Source organism: Scyliorhinus torazame, chromosome 1 (assembly GCF_047496885.1).
Source record: "Scyliorhinus torazame isolate Kashiwa2021f chromosome 1, sScyTor2.1, whole genome shotgun sequence".
Taxonomy (NCBI): domain Eukaryota; kingdom Metazoa; phylum Chordata; class Chondrichthyes; order Carcharhiniformes; family Scyliorhinidae; genus Scyliorhinus; species Scyliorhinus torazame.
Window position 1 is genome coordinate 150,630,841 of NC_092707.1, and position 18,654 is coordinate 150,649,494.

The 18,654-nt window shown below is 52.9% G+C and overlaps 1 long non-coding RNA gene across 1 annotated transcript in view; it reads left to right on the plus strand.

Annotated features, from left to right (window-relative positions):
* LOC140429780 (uncharacterized) overlaps window positions 1–18,654 on the plus strand; it is a 111,572-nt gene that overhangs the window by 83,497 nt on the left and 9,421 nt on the right. Inside the window, exon 2 of the long non-coding RNA XR_011949193.1 lies at window positions 12,786–12,926. This is a non-coding gene — a long non-coding RNA (uncharacterized lncRNA). The remainder of the gene's footprint in view (window positions 1–12,785; window positions 12,927–18,654) is intronic.

Here is an 18,654-nt window from a genome sequence, read left to right on the forward strand (position 1 = left end):
GGGTACGTGTCGAGCTCCATGTACCGGTTGATGGTCTGGCTGTAGTCAAAGACCATCCTGTGCTTCTCTCTAGTCTTCACTACCACTACTTGAGCTCTCCAGGGGCTGTTGTTGGCCTCAATGATCCCCTCCCGCAGAAGCCATTGGACCTCCGACCTGATGAAGGTCCTGTCCTGGGCACTGTACCGTCTGCTCCTAGAGGCGACGGGTTTGCAGTCCGGGCTGAGGTTTGCAAACAATGAAGGTGGATCGACCTTAAGGGTCGCAGACGGTGATGGGGACAGTAAGGCTTTGGAGATGGCATTGAAAATCCAGGCCGAGCAATGGGGCAGCGCAGAGGTGGGGGAGGACGTAGAGCCTGAAGTTGCTGAACTCTACTCCCTGGACGATGAGGGTCGCGATACAGTACTCCCGGATTTCAACGGAATGGGATCCGAAGGCGATACAAGATCTCGTAATTATAGGTGGAGAGCTCGATCCTCCACCTCACGATCTTGTCATTTTTGATCTTGCCCCGCTGTGTATTGTTAAACATGAAGGCAACCGACCGTTGGTCAGTGAGGAGAGTGAATCTCCTGCCGGCCAGGTAATGCCTCCAATGTCGCACAGCTCCCACAATGGCTTGGGCCTCCATTTCGACAGAGGAGTGCCGAATTTCGGAAGCATGGAGTGTGCGGGAAAAGAAGGCCACGGGTCTGCGCGCCTGGTTGAGGGTGGTGGCCAGAGCCACGTCCGATGCATCACTCTCCACCTGAAAGTGGAGGGACTCTTCGACCGCGTGCATCGTGGCCTTGGCGATATCCGCCTTGATGTGGTTGAAGGCCTGGCGGGCCTCAGCCGTCAGGGGAAAAACTGTGGACTTGATGAGTGGGCGGGCCTTGTCCGCATAATTAGGGACCCACTGGGCGTAAAATGAGAAAAACCCCAGGCATCGTTTCAGGGCCTTGGGGCAGTGGGAGAGAGGGAGTTCCATGAAGGGGCGCATGCGGTCGGGGTCGGGCCCTAGAACTCCATTTTCCACTACATAGCCAAGGATGGCTAAGCGGTTGGTGCGGAACACGCATTTCTCCTTATTGTACGTGAGGTTAAGGAGTTTGGCGGTATGGAGGAATTTTTGGAGGTTTGCGTCGTGGTCCTGCTGATCGTGGCCGCAGATGGTGACATTATCTAGATACGGGAAGGTGGCCCGCAGTCCGTACCGGTCAACCATTCGGTCCATTTCTCGCTGGAAGACCGAGACCCCCATTAGTGACGCCGAAGGGAACCCTAAGGAAGTGATAGATGCGGCCATCTGCTTCAAACGCAGTGTATTGGTGATCCTCTGGGCGGATGGGGAGCTGGTGGTAGGCGGACTTCAAGTCCACTGTGGAGACGACTCGATACTGCACAATCAGATTGACCATGTCAGATATGTGTGGGAGGGGGTACGTGTCGAGCTCCATGTACCGGTTGATGGTCTGGCTGTACTCAAAGACCATCCTGTGCTTCTCTCCAGTCTTCACTACCACTACTTGAGCTCTCCAGGGGCTGTTGTTGGCCTCAATGATCCCCTCCCGCAGAAGCCATTGGACCTCCGACCTGATGATGGTCCTGTCCTGGGCACTGTACCGTCGGCTCCTAGAGGTGACGGGTTTGCAGTCCGGGTGAGGTTTGCAAACAATGAAGGTGGATCAACCTTAAGGGTCGCAGACGGTGAGGGGGACAGTAAGGCTTTGGAGATGGCATTGAAAATCCAGGCCGAGCAATGGGGCAGCGCAGAGGTGGGGGAGGACGTAGAGCCTGAAGTTGCTGAACTCTACTCCCTGGACGATGAGGGTCGCGATACAGTACTCCCGGATTTCAACGGAATGGGATCCGAAGGCCAGGGAGATTTTTTGGGTTACGGGGAGTACCGTGAGGGAGCAGCGCCTTACCGTACTGGGGTGGATGAAACTCTCTGTGCTCCCGGAGTCGAAGAGGCAGGTCGTCTTGTGCCCGTTGATTTTCACCGTCGTCGTAGCGGTCGCGAGGTTGCGGGGCCGAGACTGATCCAGGGTGATGGAGGCGAGCTGCAGAAGATGCTGGGAGGTCCCGGGCTGGTTAGCGGTGGCGGAGGTAGCAGCAGGCGGCGAATGGCCAGACGAGCTTGGGTCCTGAGGCGCGGTCCAAAATGGCGCACATGGCGGGCGGCATCAAAGATGGCAGCGCCCACAGGCCGCACGTGGCTTGCGGAGAAGAAGATGGCGGCGCACGTCGGGGGTGTAGAAATGTTGGGCCTGGAAACAGCAGCGACCGACCGGGCCTGGCAAACAGAAACAAAGTGTCCTTTCTTCCCACACCCGTTGCAGGTCGCGCTCTGCGCCGGACAGCGCTGCCTGGGGTGTTTGCTTTGTCCACAAAAATAACACTTGGGGCCCCCTAGAGATGGCTGGCTGCCGCGCGGCGCAGAGTTGCGGTGAGCTGGAATCGGCAGCTGGTGGGGCCCACGATGCCCACGAGGGTGCTGCGCGGTCGAGGCTGTAGGACTCCAGGTTACGGGAGGCCACTTCTAGTGAATTAGCAAGCTGCCTAATCTCTGCAAGATCGAGCGTACCCCCTTCCAATAGTCACTGGCGAACGTACGTAGACTTCATGCCCATGGCATAAGCGTCTCTAATTAATAGTTCGGTGTGTTGGACTGCCGAAACTGCCTGACAGTCACAGTTCCTACCGAGAATCTGTAGGGCCCGCAAGAAATCGTCCAGAGTCTCACCGGGGAGTTGCCGTCTCATGGCCAGGAGGTGCCTGGCATACACTTGATTCACCGGTTTAACGTAATGTCCCTTTAGGAGCGTCATCGCTTCTGTGTAGGTGGGCGCATCCCGGATGAGGGGAAAAATGTCAGGGCTCACCCGTGAATAGAGGACTTCGAGCTTCTGCGAGTCCGAGGGTTCTTCAGTGGCTGCTCTGAGGTAACATTTGAAGCAGGCTAGCCAGTGGTCGAAGGTAGACGTGGCGTTGGCTGCTTCAAGGCTCAGCTGCAGGCGATCAGGCTTGATTAGGAGATCCATCTTTTAAAACCTTGTGCAATAAATTGATGTACCATCAATTACCACGGGACGAGAATGGTGAAACAATCGAGGCTTTATTGTACAAGATGTTGTGCCTCCTGCAGCTGGAACCAGAATGGGAGCAGCGCAGGAGAGCACACACTTTTATACGCCGCCTGCTGGGTGGATTTACCGCCGTACCTGTAATATACGGGCAGTGCCATAATACATAAAATATATCACTAGTGGTGTTTACCACACAGACGAAGTGCTGACGCCGGTGTGGGAACAGTGATGTTTCCCCCCCCCCCGGAAAACGGCGCAAAAGCTGCACTGATCCAGTGCCGGAAATAGCTGCATTACCTCCTCAGGGCAGCCAGGTAGGTGGGCAGCACTGTGCCCCTGGCACCAACATCTTCCCAAAACACCCGTAGAACCACCCCCCCACCCAGAGGGTGACCAAACCCCTCTGCCAGCAGTGTGCTTGCTCACCACCCTGCACCACATGCCAGCACCCATATCGGCCGCCATGGCCAAATGCCCTGGGCACGAATGCCATGTGCTTCCCAACCCCTGTGGTGCCGCGTGCAAGTGTCTCACACTTTCAGTCCCCACCCCCACCCCGAGCAGGCGGGGCACAACCGCCGTGAGAGAGAGAAGACCAGAGGAGGACTGCCGGACCTGATCGGTGGGCTGGAGAGAGGGCAGTCGCTGAGGCGGAGGTTACCATCGGGCAACCAAGTGATACCCTGCCACGTTGTGATTTCCCATGGGATGTGTGGCACGGACCCCTCACCACCACCCCAACTCATGATACAATCATGTATCATTGCGTGTATCTTGCAGGATCACCCGGCGATGGGGCGGGCCCTTCTGGTTCCCCCGCCTCCGACCGCAGCCCCAAGCAGATTCCAGCAATGACGCAGCAACGGATATCCAAGGGGTTTCACAAACGCCAGCTCAAAACACCCTGGAGTACCAGTGCGGGGCCGACACCGACTTTCAGTCACCGCCATCTCTAACACCCTCCAGCATCACAGAGACACTCTGTTGGGCATGTTAGTGAAGGGGCACCTGGGGCACCACAAACATGCAGCGGTACACCAGATGGTGGTAGGAACCCTGAGGGGGCGGACAGTTGGAGGGCGGCCTGACCCCAGGGACCAGCTGCTGTCCAGGCAGGTCTGAGCTTCTGGAAAGGGAGATTCCATTGATAAAAGAGATGCAGACAGAGAGGCAGGGACCACATGAGGGGGTGTCAGCAACCTTCCAGCGCCTGCAGATGTAGTTGGAGGAGTCCAACCGCCTACAGGGGCAGGAGGTGGTGACGACCATGCGGGTTAGCTAGGCCAACTCCGCACGGGTGGTGTCTCTGGTGAAGGCCTTGGAGGCGAAAGTATCGAACATGGGTCAGGGTGCCGAAGGCCTGGACACTCTGTGCGGACGGTGGCCAAGGCACAGGACAGGACGGCCCTCTCACAGGCAGCTACATACCAGGGCCGCCTGGACACTGCAGTGGTGCTCCAAAGCTTGGCCCAGTCACAGCGGGTTATGGCTGAGGGCATCAACAGCATTGCCTGGGCGGCGACCGACCTGAGCCAGTCCCAAGGAAGGTGGCGCAGTTCCTGTGCTCCATGGCAGCGAGCAGTGAGGCCCTGGTCATGATGAGAGCGGGCCTTCAGGGCTGACAGCTCCAGGGGGCGAGGGAGGCCCAGGAATTTGCTCCGGTCACACCTCCATCCCACAGAGAAGATGTTCTCCTGTTACGTTCAAAATAAACACCTGTGCACAAAAGTTCCAAACTGCCTTGGTGCTCTTTCAGAAGGGTGTGAGGGCTCAGCTGGGCTGGCTGCAGAGGGCATGCTGGGGGGGTGGGGGATGGACGTTGGAGGTGAGCACAGGCCGGTGTGATGGGATGGCCAGCTCACTTACAGGGATCACCCAAGTGGACGGAGGAAAGTGCTAACGTGGGCAGGAGTCGGACATTGTCAAACGATGCAACAGTAGTGGACTCGCCAACATTAAGGGCATTTAAATGGTCATTGGATAGACATATGGATGATAATGAAATAGTGTAGATGGGCTTTAGATTGGTTTCACAGGTCGGCGCAACATCGAGGGCCGAAGGGCCTGTACTGCGCTGTAATGCTCTATGATGCAGGGCACCAGAGCTCATCGCAGAGCAGGTTATCATCATCCTCCATCCCATGGACCAGACCAACTGGTACTGCCACCCAGGGCATGAAACCTATAGTGAGGCAGTTAGGAATCACGGAGTGGGTTGTTACAGGGAGTGTGGTCAAGGGAGGGGTGGACGGCCGAAGTCGGGTGGGATGGGATGTCCGTGCCATCAGCCACGTCCCCCAGTCAGTGAACCTGGAGACGATTCGAATGTCCCATGTGCGCCGGCCCAAGCGCACACATTGTGTGGCGTTCTGTGCCTGCCCGGACCCCATGCCCTGCCCATCCTGACCATCCTCTGCATCCACCTTCACTGACGAGACCTAGCGTTCATTCCCCTCTTCCGGCGTGGTGCCAATGTTGTAGAGGATGCAGCAGGCCACCATGAATTGGGGGACTCTCCTGGCGCGAGACTGGATGGCACAGATTCACCTGTGCACCAAGGTCTGTGGGATCCCGGACAGGTCCCCACTCTGTGCCTGGAAGGACCCCGTGGCGTAAAAGCTCAGGGTGACCATCACCTTGACTGCGGGTGTCCTCCCCCATTTCCCCGCGGTGCCAGGTGCGCCATGATCGGGCAGATATGTTTCACTGTACCCCTGCTTAGCCGGAGTCTTCGACGATATGCCCAGTCTGGTAGATCCTCGAATGACCTGCACTGCCGGTACACACGAGGCCTGATGTGACGCCTTTTTCCCACCTCCTCCTAGACCTGTTGGGCAGCTGGCTCTCCATCCTCAGCGGCTGCCTGCTGTTCCTCTGGGGCAGGCTACATGCTACAGGTTCCTCCCTCAGCAGCTCCTGCTTGTACAGCCTCAGCGCATCCCCCCAGGCTGAGACGGCTATGATGAAGGCCACCATTCCTGTTTGGATTCCGAAGTCCATTGTCTGCAGTAGGTAAAAGGCAGACATGTTAAAATGGTGCGTGACCCGTGCTCAACCGGGTCCAATAGGCTACACAGTGGCCCTGGCCTGCACTGCAGCCCTTGCCCCCACATGTCCCCCTCCTCCCCCAAGTACACACCCACCGCTGACCATTCCCATTGGCACTCTGCCCTCCACACTGCATCCCTGGCCCCATCGGTGCCCGGCACCATGGGGGCCTCTGGCCCCGGCACCCGTCCTGCCAGCAATGGTATCAGTGGCTGGCACTACCCATGCCAGCAGTACGCTCTGCAGTCCCAGTCTGGTGCCCTACGTTAGGGGTTACAATGGGTGTTGCCCTTGTGTGGGCCACGTGATGCTCTGCCGGCGGGTGTTGTCCAGTTGTGGGTGGGGTGGGGTGGGGGAGGTTGGAGTGGGGTGGTGAAGGGGGTGTAGGGGGTGGAGTGTAGGGAAGGAGGCTGGGCGGGAGGGGGGGGGCACCCATTAGCCACTGTCAGTCTGCACGGTGGGAGATCAGTGGGGTGTGCACAAGATGGCTCCTGTGCAAGCTGCGGCAATGGCAGTCCGTGCCTGGACACCCCGCTCCCGGGGGTCACACTGATCCCACGGACCATTCCCTGGTCACCCGCCACTACTCCCCCCAGCCTTGGTAGATGCCCTCCCCACCGGCAGCCCTGCCAGCAGCAGGACTGGCAACCCACGGTTGCTGAGAACAAGTCCTACCTCCTCTCACCCTCTGCAGCCACTGCGCCTGTTTCCCGATTTTTGAATCCACAAGTGAAACTTGCTATCAGTGATTCCTTCATGGAGGCGGAGCATCGCAGAGGTCGCAGAGGATACCGGCCTGTTGCCGATATGCCAACGGTGTTTACTGCACGTGCGGAGTAGAATGCATTGATGCTGATGCTGTCGACGCACCGGAGCATAGCATTCCGTAGGGTGCCCACCGCTGATCTTGATTTTCAGCTCACAACGCGATTCTCCACCCATTCACGTACCCTAGTCTGGCGTCGCTGGACAGAGAATCCAGCCCCTGATCTTTCCTACTGGAAAGTGTGTGTGAATGTGTTGTGTGAGTGAGTGCATTGTGTGTGGGTGTGTATCGTGTGTCAGTGTATGTATGTGTCAGTGTGTAGTGTGCGGGCCAGGATTGGAAGTGTGGACCTGCTGCACTCGTTAGCTAGGTTGTCACGTGAATAATGACCATTCGCTTGAGATACTGAAGTTAGCCTCAGACGCACACCAGCAGAAAATCAGCAACTCTGTCACGGGGGAGCATAAAGGAGCAGAAAAGAAAACTGACAATACAAATATTGATTTTTAGTTTGTGCTGTAGGCAAGGAATTTTAAATAGTAAAGTTTACAGTCTCAGAAGGAAAGTGGGTAATATACAAAGGGTTATTTTGTGCAAAAGCGTAATTATAAAATGGAGTGCCGATGTCACTTAGGATTCAGGCTGAGGGTGGTTGGGGGGGAGTGGGCAGGTGGTGAGGACTGGGTAGTACACAACATAGCAGTATTTTGCCCTTCCTGCTGGATCTGTCATCACCTCGGTATCTCTTTCCTTACTCCCCCTGTCTGCCCACAAACTGGCCTGCTTCGGAGATGAAACCTGGAGTTTAACTCTCCCTGACAGCCTTGAGGAAATATGACTTGCACACCATCGTGATCAACAAGCACAGACCAAGGGCACAATTCACGAAAGAAAGTTCTTGTTGAATGCTGTAGCACAGATTGGAGGCAGGTGTGTGACAGTCTGCACAGTGAGCCGACGATGAACAGAAGTATTTCTGGTGGGAAGTTGAGGCAGGTATTTGAAGCAAAAAGTGTTTTGAGTGCACGATAATGTTGGAATCCTATTTAAGATTTATCACTGCGCAAGGGGAAACAGAAACTCATCTGCTTTGCCTTGAACTCATGCCAGTTAACCTGAAGCATCAGCAGAGATAATTATACCAGCCATATACACCTAGCAGATTATAGATCTGTAACTCAACACCAGCCTGGGTAGTAGTCATAGCACAAAGTGCTCTTGGCCAGTTAAACCCTGTGATTATTATCTAACAGATGTTCCGGTGGGTTCAATGAGCCCAGCACAGAGAGGCTGGTAGTGTTGCTGAGCACGTTGTGATGTGGTAATTGGTGTTAGGCAGCAGGACCTTGGGCAAGTGACTCAGGGCTGAGTCAGAGGAGGTGCTGACCAAAGCTAGGATCTGCTTTCTGGGATGAACAGGTGAGTTGCAAACCACACAAGTTACTAATAGCCCCTTAGACACACAAACCCACCCTCTCTGATACCAAATCCAAGCAGATGCTGCCAGGATATCATTGAATACCACCAGAAACCGTTATTAAATATGGACAGGCACCTGTTGAAATGAGCCTCACAATGACATTACACACCAGGTGATTAATACAAAGAATGAAAGAGGTCTCTTGTTACAATTATTTTAATTAATTTTTTATACTATTCTTGCTTGATGTTCTTTTGTCTATACTTACCCATCTATAAATAGAATTGCCCCAACCCCTTCCTGAGACAGTGGGAGACACTGCAAGCTCATTTTCTGCAGGGTGCTTTGTTTGTTGAATTCTCAATGGCTGAAGGCAGACACTATCAGACGCAAGTGTCTGTGTGTCGAAAACACTTCCCATTAGAGCTTGCAAACACTAATTTGGTGTTTCGAAGCCTGAGATGAATAACAAGAAGTGGACCAAGCGAGTTCTGGAATAAGAAGGGTGAGTATTTTCATTGCTCAGAAACTATATACAAACACAATTCAGGAACTTGTTCCTTAACCCTGAAATTCTTCGAAAAATATTCATAAGGGATTGTAACTAATGAATGTTCAAGAATTCTTTACTTTTCCTGTAATTTTATATTCAGCTTGGTAGCAGTGGCTTTGCATTGAAAGTGTTAATCTGTACAGGAAACTTCTGAAAAGTGACCACAGGATTAACAAACCAGGGGCGAAATTCTCCTACCCGCCCCGCCACATTTCTGCGCCGACCGGCCGGCGGGAGTCTCCGTAACACCGGCCGGTCAATGGGGTTTCCCATTGTGGGGCACCCCCACGCCGTCGGGAAACCCCCGAGCGCCGGCAGAACGGAGACTCCCGCCGGCGGAGAATGACGCCCCAGGTGTTCAATAGTCTGAACTGAAATACACTGGTTAATCCAGCAATGGTAACAGTACTCAAAGAACTCAGGATAATCACAGTCTGTGTGGAGTTAGCTGATCTTAACTGGATGGAGGTGCCTGAGTTAAGGATGTGGGGGGTGAAATCCATGAGCGATTTCAAGGGCAGGATTCCAAATTTATTTATTAACTGAATATTGTCATGATGATGGGGGAAGAAGCCCGGATTATGTACGAACATACTGAACCTGTGGTTTTAAAAATGGACATACAAGCCAAATGGACGAAAGCCATAGAGAAACTAACTGCCATCTCCTGTGGAGGTAATGGGAGCTGGTTATCATCTCAGCAGGAATGATATCCCGTGTGCAATGTCCCAGCCAATACGTGGATTTTTCACCTTCCAGGAACATACAAAGACTGGGATATAAAGCCAGCTTAAAAGATAGCAGCAGACCCCTGCAAAAGGTTGGCGGTCACCACTCTCTTCCTGTCTGATTGCTGAAGCAAACCACATTAGCAAAGCCACAGCTGAAAAGGAAACAGGCAGCTTCTCAGCGAAATTGCAGCGCAATGACCTCAAAACCGCCTATTGATCTGCTGAAGTCAGCGGTATGGGAATCACGAACCGCAAAAGCCGCAACGTTCCATCATCTACTCTTCACAGACAAGTCAAAGACTGATTCATTTTTTAAAACTTGTTTTTGGACTAAATTCTCATTTCTAATCTGGTATGAATATATATACATGTGCAGTGGTTAGCAGTGTTGCCTCATGGCGCTGAGGTCCTAGGTTCGACCCCAGTTCTGGATCACTATCCGTGTGCACATTCTCCCCGTGTTTGCATGGGCTTCGCCCCCACAACCCAAAGATGCGCAGGCTAGGTGGAATGGCCATGCTAAATTGCCCCTGAATTGGAAACAATGAATTGGATACTCTAAATTTATTTTAAAAAGTGAATGTGTATGCATGGTTTAGCACATGGGCTGGTTTAGCACAGTGGGCTAAATAGCTGGCTTGTAATGCAGAACAATGCCAGCAGCGCGGGTTCAATTCCCGTACCGGTCTCCCCGAACAGGCACCGGAATGTGGCGACTAGGGGCTTTTCACAGTAACTTCATTGAAGCCTACTTGTGACAATAATCTATTATTATTCTGTGCTTCATCATTTTCACACATTTAGTAGTTAATGAACTCGCTCTTGCTTTAATTCAAAAAAGCCAGGTTAAATTGGCTCCTTTTAAAACATAAATATTAGGCTGTGAAATGGTATCCGCAGGGAAGGATCCTTTTTAAATTAATCTTGTTTCAACCAACCAAGGGGTTTGAATAAAGAAAGGGAGCCAATTCATCCCTCTTCACCTGGAATAACAAATTTGGGAAACCTCGCCTTGGGGACCGGTGGTGACAATATTAATTCCCTAGCTGTTGTGGTGGGAAATGAACTTGTGTCTTGGAATCATTGCTCTTGATTACTTGTCCACTGATGTGGCCACTGTGCTACCATTCTGTGAATGCCCTCTGCAGCCACTCAGTTGTTTTAAACCCACTACCAGTGGTTCAAGGAGAAAGACCACCACCACCTTTTCAGGCCAACTCAGGATGGGCAATAAATGTCCAGTGATACTGACTTTATAAGAACATAAAATAAGACCATAAGAAATAGGAGCTGGAGACGGCTGTTTGACCCTTCAAGCCTGCTCCGCTGTTCAATAAGTTTATGGCTGATCAAGAAATAGTGCCAGCTCTTTAATTAGCACTTGAAATCAATATCAACGCCATCTTTACTCGCAAACAGCTGATCACTGTTAGGAAATGACTTCAATTGAAGCCCTAGCCACCAGGCAGCCTCTAATGAGCGCTGGCAGGGCACTTCAAGTGACAGCCAGTCTAACAACCCTCACGAGATCCACGGAGGCCATCCAACTGATCTCCCCATGGGGCTTGTGGAATACCCCATCAGCTGGGGTTCATAGAAATCACCTTGTAAAAGCCGCCATAGATTGGGACCAGCAAGATCGGTGGTCCCGGTTGGGTCCTTTGTGCTGTAAGCAGCGTTGCAGCCTTTTCTTTTGTCAGAAAATAAATGCCGTTTGGATTTACCATCTCGGGCCTCCTGAGCTTTTATAATCAATGGCTTAATCACATGCCCCTGCCTGGCTCTTCTTAGCTTTAGTTTAGCTTCAACTCCTTTACCAAGATGCTTTCATGTGCTTAACATAGGCAAAAGCAGCGTTATAATGTAGGACCCCAGGGCAGCACGGTGGCGCAGTGGTTAGCATTACAGTCTCACGGCGCCGAGGTCCCAGGTTCGATCCCGGTTCTGGGTCACTGTCAGTGTGGAGTTTGCACATTCTCCCCGTGTTTGCATGGGTTTCACCCCCACAATGCAAAGATGTGCAGGCTAGGTGGATTGGACGTGCTAAAATTGCCCCTGAATTGGAAACAATTAATTGGGTACTCTAAATTTAAAAAATAAATAAAAATAATGTTTCAGTGATTTTGGTCAAGGGATAAGTATGGACCAGAATTCATAGAGTCATAGGTGTTTACAGCATGGAAACAGGCTCTTTGGCACTGCTTGTCCATGCCGCCCAGTTTCTATCACTAACTTAGTCCCACTTGCCCACATTTGGCTCATATCCCTCTATGCCCACCCTGCCCATGTAACTGTCTAACTGTACAGAGTCATAGAACTCCAGGGAGAACTCCTCTGTTCTCATTCAAAATAGTGTCATGGGCTCCTTTACGTCCAGCTGCGGGGACCTTAGTTTGACAGGTCATCGGAAAGAGGCGTCAGCCTAGATTTTGGGAATAAAGCTTGAGCCCAAGACCCTCATGACTGAACCACGCTGGAGAATGTCGACACACTGACTGCACAGTGAGCAACTCGGTAAGAACCCGACCCCAAAAGTAGATGCAGCCCCATTGCAAGGAAAGGAGTAACGATCAGAAAAATGTCGCCTGTCACTTCATGAAGACACTGTACATAACTTATCAGCATATATTTATAATCAGGTGATGTCCGACGTCTGTCACAAATCCAGCACTGATTTGCTACAGAACTTGCGAGTGCAGAACTAAGTTGGAGTTTTAGAATTGGTGAGCACGTGGGCAGCACAGTGGTGCAATGGTTAGCACTGCTGCCTCACGGCGCCAAGGTCCCAGGTTCGATCCCAGCTCTGGGTCACTGTCCGTGTGGAGTTTGCACATTCTCTTCATGTCTGCGTGGGTTTCGCCCCCACAACCCAAAGATGTGCAGGGATTGGCCACACTAAAATTGCCCCTTAATTGGTAAAAAATTAATTGGATACTCCTAAATTTATTTTTTAAAAATCAAAACCAGATAACATTTGCCACTTAACGCATCAGCATCCCTGTGATTGAAGTCCACTTACCTCTCAATTCTTTCCTTGTCTACTCTTATTTGTTCAGGGTTCGCTTATCCTGTACGGCTGAATGTGATAAAGTGTCTCACCCAGCAGCGATAGCCTCCCATTCTTTAACAGGTGCTGTATATTTCCAATGTGTATTTGCTCACTTTGTTTCTAATTTTACTGTGTGTCCCCTAGGCTGCCTTGGACATCCCTTTAATCAACCTCGACAGCTTGGAATTATAAAGGAGTTCTAACACGGCGAAACGTCCAAGGTGCTCCCGAGAGCTGCAGGAAAGGAACAGATGACCAGTCCACGAAGGAAGGTTGACCAAAGAGGTGGGTTTTAAGCAGGACCTATAAGGAAGAGGAGAAGTTGTAGCAGCAGAGGCTTTTAGGAAGTGTGTTACAGAGTGGGACCAAAGCAATAGCTGAAGATATATCTGCCAATGCTAGGTCAGAGAGAAGTATGGCATGCACTCATACGATGGAGGGTGGGGCTGGAGTTTTTGTAAGGCTGGAGGAGAATACAGGAATAGGAAGGGGCAATGGCATGAAGAGACTTTTAAAGTTCTTAAATGTGAGAATCCCCCCCCCCCCCCCCCCCCCCCCCCCCCGCGAGGCCAGCATTTATTGCTCATCTCTAGTTGCCCTTGGGAAAGTGATGAACCAGCTTTTCGGTGGTAGATTTGCAGGTTTAGAACATGCTGTCAAAGTGAATCGAGTGAGTGTTTAATCTGGTGCACAGGGTGCCGTTCAATCAGGCTGCTTTGTCCTGGAATGTATCGGGCTGTAAACTCATACAGGCAATTGGAGACTGTTCCACAATACTCCTGAGTTGTGCCTTGTGGATCGTGGACAGGTTTTGGGAATCAGGACATAAGTTACTTGCTGCAGAATTCCCAACTTCTGACTAGCTACCATACGTATGTAGCTGGTCCTCTTCAGTTTCTGGTCACTGGTTGCAGGATGTTGACAATGGGGTATTCAGTGATTGAATTGTCAGTGAACAACGAGGAGAGGTAGAGTTAGAATTTTTGTTGTTGGTGATGATCATTGCTTGGCACTTACGATGCGTGAAAGTTACTTACCACTTATCAGCCCAAGCCTAAATATTGTCCAGATCTTGCTGCATGCAGGCACAGACTGTGGGTGTGATTTAGCGACCCCGTAGTGCCTGACCTGGATCCAGGTTTAGTGGGCGAATCACACGCCCGCCCCAACTTGGGCTCCACAGCAGGCATGGGCCGATGATGACTCTCCCGACTCGCTCGGCCCAGCATGATCTGGACTTTGCTCTTGCTGGGCAAGATCCATATCTGATCCATATCCATACAGCTCATTTAATTATCAGATGCCGCCTTCACCTGGTGCCCAGGGCTTACTGGCCCCGCCTACGAGACCTCTCTAGGGCGCCATTTTGTACTGATCTAAACAAACATGGACCAGTGACAATGGCACTTGGCGGGGGGAGGGGGCAGGCCATTGGGAACCCATGGGTGGCCGGGGAGAGGGCAGGGTGGCATCCTCTGGCACCTGTACACCTCAGCAACACCAGCCTGGCACCCTGGCAGTGCCACCCTGACAATACAGGTTGCCAGAGTGGCACTGCCATGGGTGCAAGGATGCCCCGGTATCAAGTTGGGCCTGGGGGGGGTCCTTGCCAGGTAGACGGGAGGTGAGGGGGCTGGTTTCCCGGTTGCCTCCTGGTGGAGTGAGCGGGTGCATCAAAAGAGCGGGCGGGGCAGGGAGGATCGGGGAAGCCTTTCAAAATGGCGCCCTGATCTGCAAGGCGCCTTTCCTGCTGGTGCACTTCTGGTCGGCAGCAGGAAATCTCTCTAAGTGCGGCCTCGGCAGAAAGAATCTCTCCGTGGCCAAAACAAATGGCAAAGTGCCACTGGATTGCTGCTGTTTCTCGATGCTATAGCTGCTGAGAAACACCCCACTAAACACGCAGTTCAGCCGACTTTAACTTGAATCCACTGAATCTCGCCCTACATTAATTATAAAGCTGAGAACTTTCAATTTAGCACTGGGAGTCTGCGTGCTAATGTAGGTCTGTGAGACCAGGGAAGCTAGGTGAACTTCTAACACATTTACAATCTGCGGGATTCCACCCCCCATGGCGTGTTTTGCAGAGGTGGAGGCGGCCTATCATTGACTGGTGGTGGGACCTTCTGGTCCCACCTCCGTTATCCCACTGTTTGTATTCTTTGCCACCAGGAAACCCACGGATGGGGATTGCTGTCAGCTGGACTGCCCCACTGACGGGAATGGCTGGAAGACTTTGGCCAGTAACAATAGCTTACACTTAGACAACACCTTTTATATTGTAAAATACCCCAAGGTGCTTCACAGGCGTTTTCTCAGACAGGATGTGATACTGAGATGTGAGGGCAGGTAACTAATAGCTTGACCAAAGAGTTAAGGAACATCTTAAAGGAGAATGTTTCGGAAGGGAATTGCAGAGTTTAGAGTCTAGATAGCTGAAGACATTGCTTTCAATGGTGAAGGAATGGCAATCAGGGATGTGTCGAATTTAAAGAAAACTGAGATCTCAGTGGGTTATAGAGCTGGAGGAGGTTACAGAAACAGAGAAAGAACAGGACCATGTGTAATTTGAACACCAGAACACAATTTTAAAATCATGGTGTTGCCTGTCCAGGAGCCAATGTAGGTGTGGTGGTATGCATTAGGGGTAGTACGGTACCTGTGAAGCCGAGAGGCTATTGGCAGACAGACACTGGGTCCTGGTTGGATCTGCCGCCTGCTGGCTCCACCCAGCAAGACGGAGTATAAGTGCCCGGGTTCTCCCAGCAGCCGCATTCTGTAACTGAGCTGCTGGGGAACAAGCCTTGCTTAATAAAGCCTCGATTGACTTCATCACTTCTCGACTTGTGAGTAATTGTTGCACTACAATTTTTTAAGCAGTCTTAAAAAGACTATGGAGCTCCGGATCGCCCCGGAGTGTCTGTGAATCAGCCCACATGCAGCAAACTCGGTGGCCGTGTTTAAACACTGGCTAGCATGCTTCGAAGGTTACCTTCAAACGGCCCCCGGTCGGACCATGGAAGACCAGAAAATGCAGGTCCTGCATTCCAGGATGAGCCCGGAGATCTACACGCTCACCGAAGACGCGAAGGATTTCTCGACGGCGCTCACCATGCTGAAAGGAGTCTACATTCGGCCCATAAACCAGGTCTACGCACGCCACCAACTCGCGACGAGACGGCAAATCCCCGGAGAATCGCTAGACGAGTTCTACAGCGCGCTGTTGATATTGGGAAGGAACTGCAACTGCCCGTCGGTGAGCGCAAACGAGCATATGGAGCTCCTAATCAGGGATGCTTTTGTGGCAGGTATGACTTCTTCTCAAATTCGCCAGAGACTGTTAGAGAGAGACTCGTTAGGACTCACAGAGGTACGGGCCCTTGCGGCCTCCCTCGACGTGGCATCACAAAATGCCCGCGCCTATGGCCCCGACCGCACGGCAGCCCCTTGGGCTCCGTGGACCGCCGTTGCGACCGACTCCCCGGCACCCCCCACCCCCCCACAAGCCTGCGCGGCCAGAGCACCAGACCATCCGGGTGGGCCCCGCTGCTATTTTTGCGGGCAGGCGAAACACCCCCGGCAGCGCTGCCCGGCCTGCTCAGCCATCTGTAAAAGCTGCGTCAAAAGGGGCATTACTCAGCGGTGTGCCAGTCCCGGGGGGTCGCCGCTATCTTCGGGGGAGAACGGGGACAGCAGACTCAACCCCCCCCAACGATCCATGTGCGGCCCGCGGGCACCGCCATTTTGGGTCCCGGACACCACGCAGGGAGGATGGGCGCTGCCATCTTGTGAGCCCCCGGCCACATGCGATCCATGGACGCCGCCATCTTGGCTGATAGCCAAGACGGCTCCACGGGGTCTGAAGAAAACGCCGTGATGCAACAACCACGACTGGCTTCGGTGACCCTGGACCAATCGCGGCCCCGGATGCTCCAAACGGCAACAACAACGGTGCTGGTCAACGGGTACGGGACACCATGTCTGATCGACTCTGGGAGCACGGAAAGTTTTATCCACCCGGATACGGTAAGACGCTGGATTCTTTCCATTCGTCCGAGCACCCAAAAGATTTTCCTGGCAGCGGGATCCCATTCCGTAGAGATCAAAGGGTTCTGCATCGCGAACCTAACGGTGCAAGGGAGGGAGTTTAAGAATTATCAGCTTTATGTCCTTCCCCAACTCTGCGCTCCCACTCTCTTAGGGTTAGATTTCCAATGTAACCTCCAGAGCCTAACCTTCCAATTCGGCGGCCCTATACCCCCACTCACTATCTGCAGCCTCGTGACCCTCAAGGCTGAACCGCCCTCCTTGTTTGCGAACCTCACCCCGGATTGCAAACCCGTCGCCACTAGGAGAAGACGATACAGCGCCCACGATCGAACGTTTATCCGGTCTGAAGTCCAGCGGCTGCTGAAGGAAGGCATAATCCAGGCCAGCAATAGTCCCTGGAGAGCCCAGGTGGTAGTTGTGAAGACCGGGGAGAAGCAGAGGATGGTCGTAGACTATAGTCAGACCATCAATAGGTACACACAGCTAGATGCGTACCCTCTCCCCCGCATATCCGACATGGTCAATCGGATTGCACAGTACAAAGTCTTTTCCACCGTGGACCTCAAGTCCGCATACCACCAGTTCCCCATCCGCCCGAGTGACCGCAAGTACCATTTTTTAAGGGTCCCATTTGGCGTCACGAGCGGAGTCTCGGTCTTCCAATGGGAGATGGACCGAATGGTTGACCAGCACGGTTTGCGGGCCACGTTCCCATACCTCGACAATGTAACCATCTGCGGCCATGACCAGCAGGACCACGACGCCAACCTCCGCAAATTCCTCCAGACCGGTAACGCCCTGAACCTCACCTCTCACGAGGAAAAATGCGTTTTTAGCACTAACCGTCTGGCCATCCTGGGTAACGTAGTGCGTAATGGAGTGATAGGCCCCGACCCTGAACGCATGCGCCCCCTTATGGAATTTCCCCTCCCCCACTGCTCCAAAGCCCTGAAACGCTGCCTGGGCTTCTCCTCGTACTACGCCCAGTGGGTTCCCCAATACGCAGCCAAGGCCCGCCCGTTAATCCAGTCCACTACCTTCCCCCTGTTGACAGAGGCCCGCCAGGCCTTCAGCCGCATCAAAGCGGATATCGCAAAGGCCACGATGCACGCAATCGACGAGTCCCTCCCCTTCCAAGTCGAGAGCGACGCATCCGACGTAGCTCTGGCGGCCACCCTCAACCAAGCGGGCAGACCCGTGGCCTTTTTCTCCCGGACCCGCCATGCCTCAGAAATCCGCCACTCCTCAGTGGAAAAGGAAGCCCAAGCCATAGTGGAAGCTGTGCGACATTGGAGGCATTACCTGGCCGGCAGGAGATTCACTCTCCTCACTGACCAACGGTCGGTAGCCTTTATGTTCGATAATGCACAGCGGGGCAAAATCAAGAACGACAAGATCTTAAGGTGGATAGCTATAGCTCTCCACCTATAACTACGAGATTTTGTATCGTCCCGGAAAGCTGAACGAGCCGTCCGATGCCCTATCCCTACGTGTGCCAACGCACAAGTAGACCACCTCCAAGCCCTCCACGAGGACCTCTGCCACCCGGGGGTCACTCGATTCTACCATTTTGTGAAGTCCCGCAACCTCCCCTACTCTGTTGAGGAGGTCCGTACAGCCACCTGGAACTGCCAAATCTGCGCAGAGTGCAAACCGCACTTTTTCAGGCCAGATAGAGCGCACCTGATAAAGGCTTCCCATTCCTTTGAACGCCTCAGTTTGGATTTCAAAGGCCCCCTCCCCTCCACCGACCGCAACGCGTACTTCATAAACAGTCATTAAAGCCCTCGGCACCATCTTTACACTGTTCGGTTTCCCCACGTACATCCATAGCGACAGGGGGTCCTCCTTCATGAGCGACGAACTGCATCAGTTCCTGCTCAGCAAGGGCATTGCCTCGAGCAGGACGACCAGTTACAACCCCCGGGGGAACGATCAGGTAGAGAGCGAGAAGACCGTCCTACTG